Source organism: Embiotoca jacksoni, unplaced genomic scaffold (genome assembly GCF_022577435.1).
Source record: "Embiotoca jacksoni isolate LCO1_2020_lvr unplaced genomic scaffold, fEmbJac1.0.p SCAF_4, whole genome shotgun sequence".
Classification (NCBI taxonomy): domain Eukaryota; kingdom Metazoa; phylum Chordata; class Actinopteri; family Embiotocidae; genus Embiotoca; species Embiotoca jacksoni.
Window position 1 is genome coordinate 22,601,957 of NW_027185392.1, and position 9,047 is coordinate 22,611,003.

At 41.0% G+C, this 9,047-nt stretch overlaps 1 protein-coding gene across 4 annotated transcripts in view; it reads right to left on the reverse strand.

Moving 5' to 3' along the window:
- Positions 1 to 9,047, reverse strand: part of tenm3 (teneurin transmembrane protein 3) — a 338,433-nt gene that overhangs the window by 214,517 nt on the left and 114,869 nt on the right. The gene's annotated exons all lie outside the window — the stretch shown is intronic.

A 9,047-nucleotide genomic window follows, 5' to 3' on the forward strand; every position in this document is an offset into this window, starting at 1 on the left:
TTCTCTAAGTGTGTATGTGTGCGTGTGTGTGCAGCAAATCGCTTTAATAATTTAATATTTTTTGGGGGCAAAATAATCTAAATTGTATTCTGTTCTTTTTTATTATTCACTCTATGTTATTTAAAATTATTGTCAAAATAATTTGTAAACACTGTCTGAAATGTTACAGCTATAATAACAAAGCTGGCATTAAATCTGGTATTGTAAAACCGTTTATAAATATTTTGTGTCACTGTCAATATTTCTTTCTATATGTTGGCTGAATATTTATTCCTGTGTTAGTCTAGATAGTATTCTTTATTAATATAATTGTAGAGGCGGAGTGAAATTAACTTAAGTGGAATTAAAAAAAATATATATGTTAGGAGGAAATACATTTACAATATAAACATGGATCTTTATTCTTTTATATTAATATTTACAAACAACACAACCTTTGCAATATTATAAATCACTTCACACTCGCACCTTGCGTGCGTGGCTCTTAGTGCTTCTAATGAAACAAAGGACTAAGAAGCCCTAAATCGCTTCTATTGTTAAACTGAACACACAAACATGAAGAAGGGCCTGGAACCTTTCAGGGAGCACCTGACTGTCCTCTCTCCACCGAGGGGATCAACACACAGCGGCTCCAGTCGGCTTTGGATGACTTTGCACAAAAGACGGAAGAAAGACGGAACATAATTCCACGGCGGTGATCTCACACACACAGAAGCAACCGGTACACACACACCTCCACTGCAAACAAGGCGGCGGAAAGTCTGGATGAGCGCGGCTCTCCAGCAGTCACACTGATTAACAACACGACACGCCTTCTTACCCCCCCAAAAAAGTTCAGAATATCGTATCTTAGTATGGGTAGGTAAAAAAAAAGAAAAAAAGAAAATAGACAGGAAAAACACAAAGCGTGTCCCCAGTAAAGAGGACGGGTGCGATGAGGAGTCTTTAAGAACAGTGGGACAAGGAGCCCAACACAATGGGGGACGTCTTAAAGTACAACCGAGTACAATCCCACGTTTTCATCTGCTGCACTGCAGCTCCGCGTCCACCGTGTGCATCGCTGCTTTATAACCCCTGTCGAGGCCCCGAGAAGCTCGGCTATGTGTTTTTTCTATGGAGGCAGAAAGGCTGCCACACACCGTCAGAGTGTGAGCCCCCTTTTGTCGAGGGTGTAATGGGCCCAAGGCTCACTTCATGCTTCACCAAGGAAATTGGAGAACCATGTGCTTTTTCATGCTGACTGCACACTGTAAACTCCAAGTGTTTCCATGGAGCTGGAGAAGAATGCAGCTCTTTACAGCTGGTGATACTCTACTGTATATTTCAAATGCGAGGTGGCGAGCCTTGGTCGAACACTCACTTATGCTGCAACTCAATAGCCTTTGTGGTGTTAAGACGGTGTGCCTCATGTAAAACAAACAGTTGCTAGCTTTCCTTGTTGCCTTCGCACTGGTCCCCCCTTAACATTGTTCTTCCTTCATGTGATGTCGACACCTACCGGGGCCACCAGAAAACTCTGGCACATCTAGAGCAGCAACACCAGGGCACCAAAGTGCTGCTGGCATAATCGGACGCCAATAATGTAGGAGGTGGTGTCACTGCAGAACAATAAACGTACTTTCATATTTCTCCATCAATGGTAATGGCAACTTTGAGCAGACAACTCACATTAAAACACTTGTATGTGGATTTCTTTGTTTCAGTTTGACTTTAAAAATTCTGAAGCTCAAATATCATCAGAAATATATGTATATTTTTTAAATAAATAAAAAATACATATTGAAAATTTGAGGAAAGGAATAACTGTTTTATTTGCCGTCATAGAATTAAGTCAGTCAATTTTATGAACTCATTAGAGTTTGAAATGTTAAAGATGAATGATCAAAGAACGAATTTAGTCATGACACACCACCGCCTAAATGTTTTATTAATCTATACATCATCATCCTCATCATCACACATACACACATAAGCTAATGATATAAGAATCATCTCTCATTGAGGTTAATGGAGTATTGATTTTGGCATCGAGGCTGTTGGCAAGGAGGCAATGATATAAAGTGTAGAGTTATCTTTAAACCTTTATACTGCAGCTTTTATTACAGATTTCTCTGGTATATGCAAGCGCCACATATCTACGTATGAATGCATGCGTGTGCACACACTTGTATCTGTAAAGGCTTCAGGCTTCATTGCATCCTTTAACTGGGGTCCTGCTCAGCATGGTGGAAGCCAGTGAATTGGAGCCAGCCAAGAACTGAGCAGGACTCCTGAATCTGCAATGGATGTGTTAGTGACATAGGAAGCAAATATTGATGTCATATTTTAACCTAAAAAAACACACCAAAAAAAACACACACACACACACACACACACACACACACACACACACACACACACACACACACACACACAGCGAACGTATAGAGTTTGGGACTCCTCGCGTAAACAGGTTTTCCTGTCATGTTACCGTTACAGATTGCTGAGCTGTTTCTCTCTGACGACAACCTGGGCGTTCGGATTTCTGGTCAGAACAAAAAGGATGGATGACTGTGAAACCCAAAACCTTCTTTTGTAATAAATAAATAATGAGCATTTAGAAATTCCAAGGTGTTCTTTTAAAGTCAGTCCGAAGTGTTTGTGTCTCATTTTTAAAGGAAGAACAACAAAATAAAAAATAAAAACTGCCAAGAAGCGATGTGGGCGCAGTTATTTAACATCGGAAAGCGTTTAAATTTTAAACGTTAGATTTGTAATTTGGGTTGAGAAACTTGTAAAGATGAGAAAGAAACCTGAAAATAAAACACACACACACACACACACACACACACACACACACACACCTGTCTGATGTCAGGGCTTTCCGTTATGTAAGGCAATTTTGTAACTTTTTGAAACTGACAATCACTTCACGGAGCAATTTGCCAGACGGTCCAGGGTGCGACAGCAGACACACTTTTCATTCTCTGCTCCGCTTCTGTCACTTTTGTTGTGTTTACCACCATGTGCACCACCATGAATGCCCATTCGAACATTCTGACGTCTCAGCCCTCTCTTTGACAGCTGCCTTTTCACTCCGTCTCTCAGAGTGCAGGCTTTTAGGAACGACTGTTTGACTTTTTGTTCTCTGAGTCATAAGACCAACTTATTTGATTTCAAGAAGGCACCAGTTTGTAGTATTACTGGTTTTGCATTGGCGTGATGGAGGTTAACAAACACTGGCCAGAAACTAAACCGAGGTCTCTGGTGTGTACCAAAACCCCTATCATCAATCCTGCACTGCGGTCAGAAGGACATGGTGTTATCTTTCTACTCGACGGGGGAATTAGCAGTACAAAATATCTGATTGTTGCCCTGAAGGGTAAATCCACTGACCAGGCACGCATCTGATCAGAAGCCAACGTTTCAAACTACAATATCTGAATATAACATTTCCATTTCAGTCCACTAAAACAGAAACTATTTCCCTCCTCTCACACACACACACACACACACACACACACACACACACACACACACACACACACACACACACACACACACACACACACACACACACACACACACACACACATCAAATGGAAAAGTCACACGAACATTTCTCATCTTGCAACTATTAGTGTAAACACTCAAAGCTCCAATAACATGAAGCCACTGATGTTACTCATCGCGCTGCATCCTTTTCATCAGCTCTGAGTTTCTATAACACACATTTCTAAAACTGCCACTTCACGCTGATGTAGGCAACAACTGCTCACAAGCAGCCAGGGTTGAGGCTGAACTTAAGTTAAGAATGCGTCGGAGGATCAAGACGGCTCAATTGCGCTGAATATTGTGCTCACTTGGCAGTCAGATGTTTTCTTTTCTCATAAGCTTCTTGTCATCTATTATTCAATACATGAAGGTCACATCATAACAAAAGCCCTGGTGCTTATGCAGATTACTTGAAATTAAACTTTGTCTCTTTTCACATTTAGCTGTCCAACTGGGAATAAGTAGTTTATTTTTTTCCTGTCATGTGATGATTACTTTAAACATGACAGATAGTCCCTATAGTCTGCTGAAATGTTCTTGTTTTTCTGTCTCAAAACAATAAACATTTCACAGAGAAAAGACTGCATTAGAATCTCATGCATTTCAAAACTAATTTCACAGGTTAAATGTAAATTTTTTAGTGAGAAAAAGATGACCTTCTGTTTACCGATGTTAGATCCAAACTCCCTGCAGAAGCAGAGCGATGGAGAGAGAGGTCCAGACTCACAGGGCAGTTTGCTTTTTCCTTTCTTTATCTCCATCCTTCCAGGAGTGAGGCTTTGCTAACACCAGTTGTATTTGCTGGTGCCCCCCCACTGACACACACAATATAGTCCCCATAGGTCTTCAGAATGTGCGTGTGAGTGTGATCGATGGTAAGAGGGGGGAGGTGTGCGCGAGTGTGTGTTTCAGTGCAAGTTCAGCTGTTCCCGCCATTTAAACACCCCGTGTGTGTGTGTGTGTGTGTGTGTGTGTGTGTGTGTGTGTGTGTGTGTGTGTGTGTGTGTGTGTGTGTGTGTGTGTGTCTGTATTTGTGTTTGAGCGTGTGTGATACGGGCTCCTAATGCTCTTTCATTTCATTGTATGGGACCCCTACTGGGCAAGTTCACAACCTCGGAGAGGGAGAAGGCAAGAGAGAGATGAAGAAGAAAGAGAAGTGTGAGGGGAAAACAGCAAGTGAGCCAGGGAGGCAGGGAGAGAGAGGGAGACAATGAGAGTGGAGGGGGAACAGGGAGTGAGAGAGAGAGAGAGAGAGAAAGAGAGAGAGAGAGAGAGTGGCTTAAACAAGCCAACTGCTGAATTAAAGAGGAAGAAAAGCAATGAGGCAAGAATCCTAAACCAGCAGAAGGGAGGGAAAGAAAAGAGAGCTTTCTCCTTTTTTCTTAATCCTTCATTCACTATGTGGGGATTTGAGTCGATGGTGAGATAACGTAGCATAACTCCCTCTCATGGTGTGTGTGTGTGTGTGTGTGTGTGTGTGTGTGTGTGTGTGTGTGTGTGTGTGCGTGTGTGTGCGTGGGTGTGTGTGCGTGCGTGTGTGTGTGTGTGTGAACCACTATGAGTTCGGACGTTTCAGCCTCCTGGCCAGACTACAAAATAACAGTAATCATCTTGACCAGCGCACCCTGTAGCTGTGTGTGTGTGTGTGTGTGTGTGTGTGTGTGTGTGTGTGTGTGTGTGTGTGTGTGTGTGTGTGTGTGTGTGTGTGTGTGTGTGTGTGTGTGTGTGTGTGTGTGTGTGTGCGCGCATTACCCTGTCAACCTTTGTGCAGCCCATTCTAAATAACAGTGATTACGGAGATCATGCGGGGGTGGACTAAACCATTTAGGATAAATGATGACGACCTAGTGTTTTACCTACCTGTGGTTTCAGCACATTGTACTGTAACACACACACACAAACACCCATCACAAAAAAAACTAAAAAAGGAAAATTAATAATAGTAATAACAATGACAGCATGCGCAAACCCACGCAGATTACTACCTTTTCAGAAACACACACAAAGATGGATTGATTGGTCACACACACTCAACCTTGTCAAGTCCAGCCAGACATACAAGTGCGCACACACACACACACACACACACACACACACACACACACACACACACACACCTTCTCTCTCTCTGCATGGAGACAACTCTGTATGAACGATGTGTGTGAATGAGACTCATGAGTGTCCCCCTCAGCCAGCAGAGTGCACGCACAGGAATTCACAAGTAAAGTGTGACGTCACTGAACAGTTCAGGGGACAAAACCTAATATTTCTAATTTAAATGTAACAGCTGCTCATTTAACTGTGTGTGTGTGTGTGTGTGCGCGCACGCGTGTGTGTGTGTGTGTGTGTGTGTGTGTGTGTGTGTGTTTGCAAATGTGCTTCAACGAATTCTGCACTGAATTATAGAGCAGCAAAACCTGAAAAAAAAAAATCTGCTCTTCTCTTTGATGTTTTTGAGTTACTTGACTTCAAAGAATAAATATATATTTTTGTTGCCTTGTTTGCTTATTATATGTATGTATTGCCTCCACAGATTCATCTGCCACGTGGCTCAGGAATAGAGACGTGCAGAAAAACTAATGAAGCCGGTTTAGTTTTGGGAGGCTGACTGTCCCTCAATGAAAATACACAACAATTAAAATACGATGGTTGGTTTGGAATCATGCCGTTAAGACAGTACAGCCCTATAATGCCAAATAAACTTGTGATTTCAAACATTTTCAATACTTTTTTCGATATTATTTCCCTCCATACATATTTCTATATATTCTTTATCTTTATTTCAATTGCCCACAAATACATATCTCTCAAAAAACATATTTTAATGTTCAAGATTGATAATTTTTTATGGTTTTGACGCCAAATACAAATATAAAAAACATTTGATACATGTTTTTTAAAATATTCTATTCATTCGTAGTCAAATATGTATTTAATACTACAAATACTATTGTGTGTACTTCTGTACTACTGCATGTATAATATATAACCTTCCCTTCTCTCTGATCTGTCTGTTCTGGTTAATGTCACAGTTTCATGATGGCAAATTCTCATGTTTCATGTTCTGTGTTGTTGGCCACATATTTCTAAAAGCCTACATGATGTAGATAAACTGCAGACTCGTGAAACTTCATGGAACCATGAGATGAGAAGAAAAAGACAGAAATTATTCCAGGTTGTTTAAAACAAAAATGTAATTAACATTTTAAGAAGTGAAACTGTTTCCTTCACTTTCTCTCCACAAACAGCCTGTAAAGTCATTACCAGAAGCTGTGTGTGTGTGTGTGTGTGTGTGTTACAAGAGAGTGTGGGGTTATAAACAAATAGAGGGTTTCAATTAGAGACTTCATACTCCTGGACGAGCCTTGTGTGTGTTTGTGTGTGTGTGTGTGTGTGTCTGAATACGAGATCATGGCATGATTGAATCCAGCTGGTAATGATATTTGTTGGTTGGTTGTTTTTTTCTGTGAAGGAGTTCCCCATCTTGCAGAAATCCCACAGAGCTCACACACACACACACACACACACACACACACACACACACACACACACACACACACACACACACACACACACACACACAGGGTGTTACTCCTTTCTAGCCTCATAAATCTTTACAAAGACTATTTATCAAGAATCGTGAAATGCAAAGTTGATAAAAAAAAAATTTAAAAAAAAAAATCTGCTGATTATTAGTTATTTATCATTATTTTGATTTCCTCTTTTTTTCTGGGAGGAGGCTGTGAGAAACCTACTGCATGAGTCCTATTTACACAACAGAAGCATTCCTTGCCTAGGCCGGGGTGGTTCTGTTTTCAGTTTGTTTGTTCTTTCATTGTTTGTTTGTTCGTCAGCAGGTTTGCTGACTTTAGTGATGAATATTATTTGAAATAAATATAAAAGAAATCAATGCTTGAAACTCCTCAAGTCTATTTTGACGGAAACTGGGTGAAGAGCGCGTCAAGCTGAACAGAGCAGATGAGCCAGGAAGTCAGACAGAAGACGGCTTATTAACAAAACATCGCTACATCAACATCGACCCCCGCGGCCTCTCAAGTGAGACTAAAAATGTGGCATCTTGCTACAGGTACTTTGTGTAATAGTTACTGATTAATAATCAGAAGGAAAAAAACACAATAAACACAAAAAGGACAAAAATAGAAACCATTCACCGCTGTTTTACCCAGTAGGAACAAAAATTTAAGGAAAAATTGGGCACCAAAAAGGAAAGGAGCCGGCGAAACACTTAGTTTCTGCGACGCTCCCACGAGGGCAGGAAGGAAGTAAACACCACCACACACACACGACATGACGTGACGCCTGCTGAGAAAAAAATAGGTTACTGAATCGGGACCACAGCTTAGCACCACAAAAAACAAGCTATTAACTGCAGGAGATAATCTGTCTGCAGCAGGGCGGTGAGGGCAGACCTAGCGTAGCCCCCCGTCAGCCATCCTCCGGCGGGTCCCGAGCAGATGGGAAACAAGACGGCTGGATGGGAGACATATAGGGTAGAAACAGCCCTAAAACAGTGGCCAATATAGCAAGACAAAAAACAAACAAACAAAAAAAACCTGTGTATTCTAGAGGGAGACGACAAAAAGGAAATGTGTCTGGATACCAGTGGAGATAGATCATTAAATTGAGACTGAAGGGTTCTGATGGAAATTTGTCCATTAGATGGTGATGTGGACATTCTGAACACTTGATGAGTAATCATTGGGAATATAGTTTAGTTAATACTTTTAAAAGAAAGCTCGAAACATATCTCATTACTTTAGCGTTTAACTAAGTACTCTTGAAGCTCTCTTGCACTTGAACTACTGGCTTATTAAACACATTGAACAAAATTCCAGAAAATGACACCATAGCTTTAGAAGCTTCTGATAAGCTAATTGACTTAATTTGAGTCCGTTGGAGGTGAAATACACCTGTGGGTGTATTTAAGGTCTTTCTTCAAACTCAGTGCCTCTTTGCTTGACCACATGGAACAACCTAAAGAAATCAGCGATTACCACAGAAAGAAAAAAAGGAATTTCCAAAGGCCTAAAGATAAAATTTCCTGTGTAAAGACCACGAGACAATGAGCGGTCATACACACTTTCTCTCTTCTAGAAACAAAATGTATTTTGGTGCAAAAAAGTGCAAATCAATCACAGAAAAATAGAAAAGGATCTTGCAAAGATGCAGGAGGAAATGGGTACAAAAGTACGAGGGGTAAATCAATAAATTCTGAGACTACTGCTCGTGCACAGAGCAGAAGAAAGATATGACCCGAATGAGTAACTGGTATTTTGTTGCTTGATCATCATCAGTTCCTGAGTTACACACATTTTTGCGAGGAGCTGACTGAGTGCGTCGGCAAATTTCTCCGTGGACATGACCAGAAGGCAGGATTTTGGTATCATACTCTGGAAATAGCCAACAGAGACTCTTACAATGCTTCAGGACGGCTGAGAGCATGAAGCAATGATCCTGGAGCGGTTGTTCTTGGCGACATTCAGGTTTCCGAG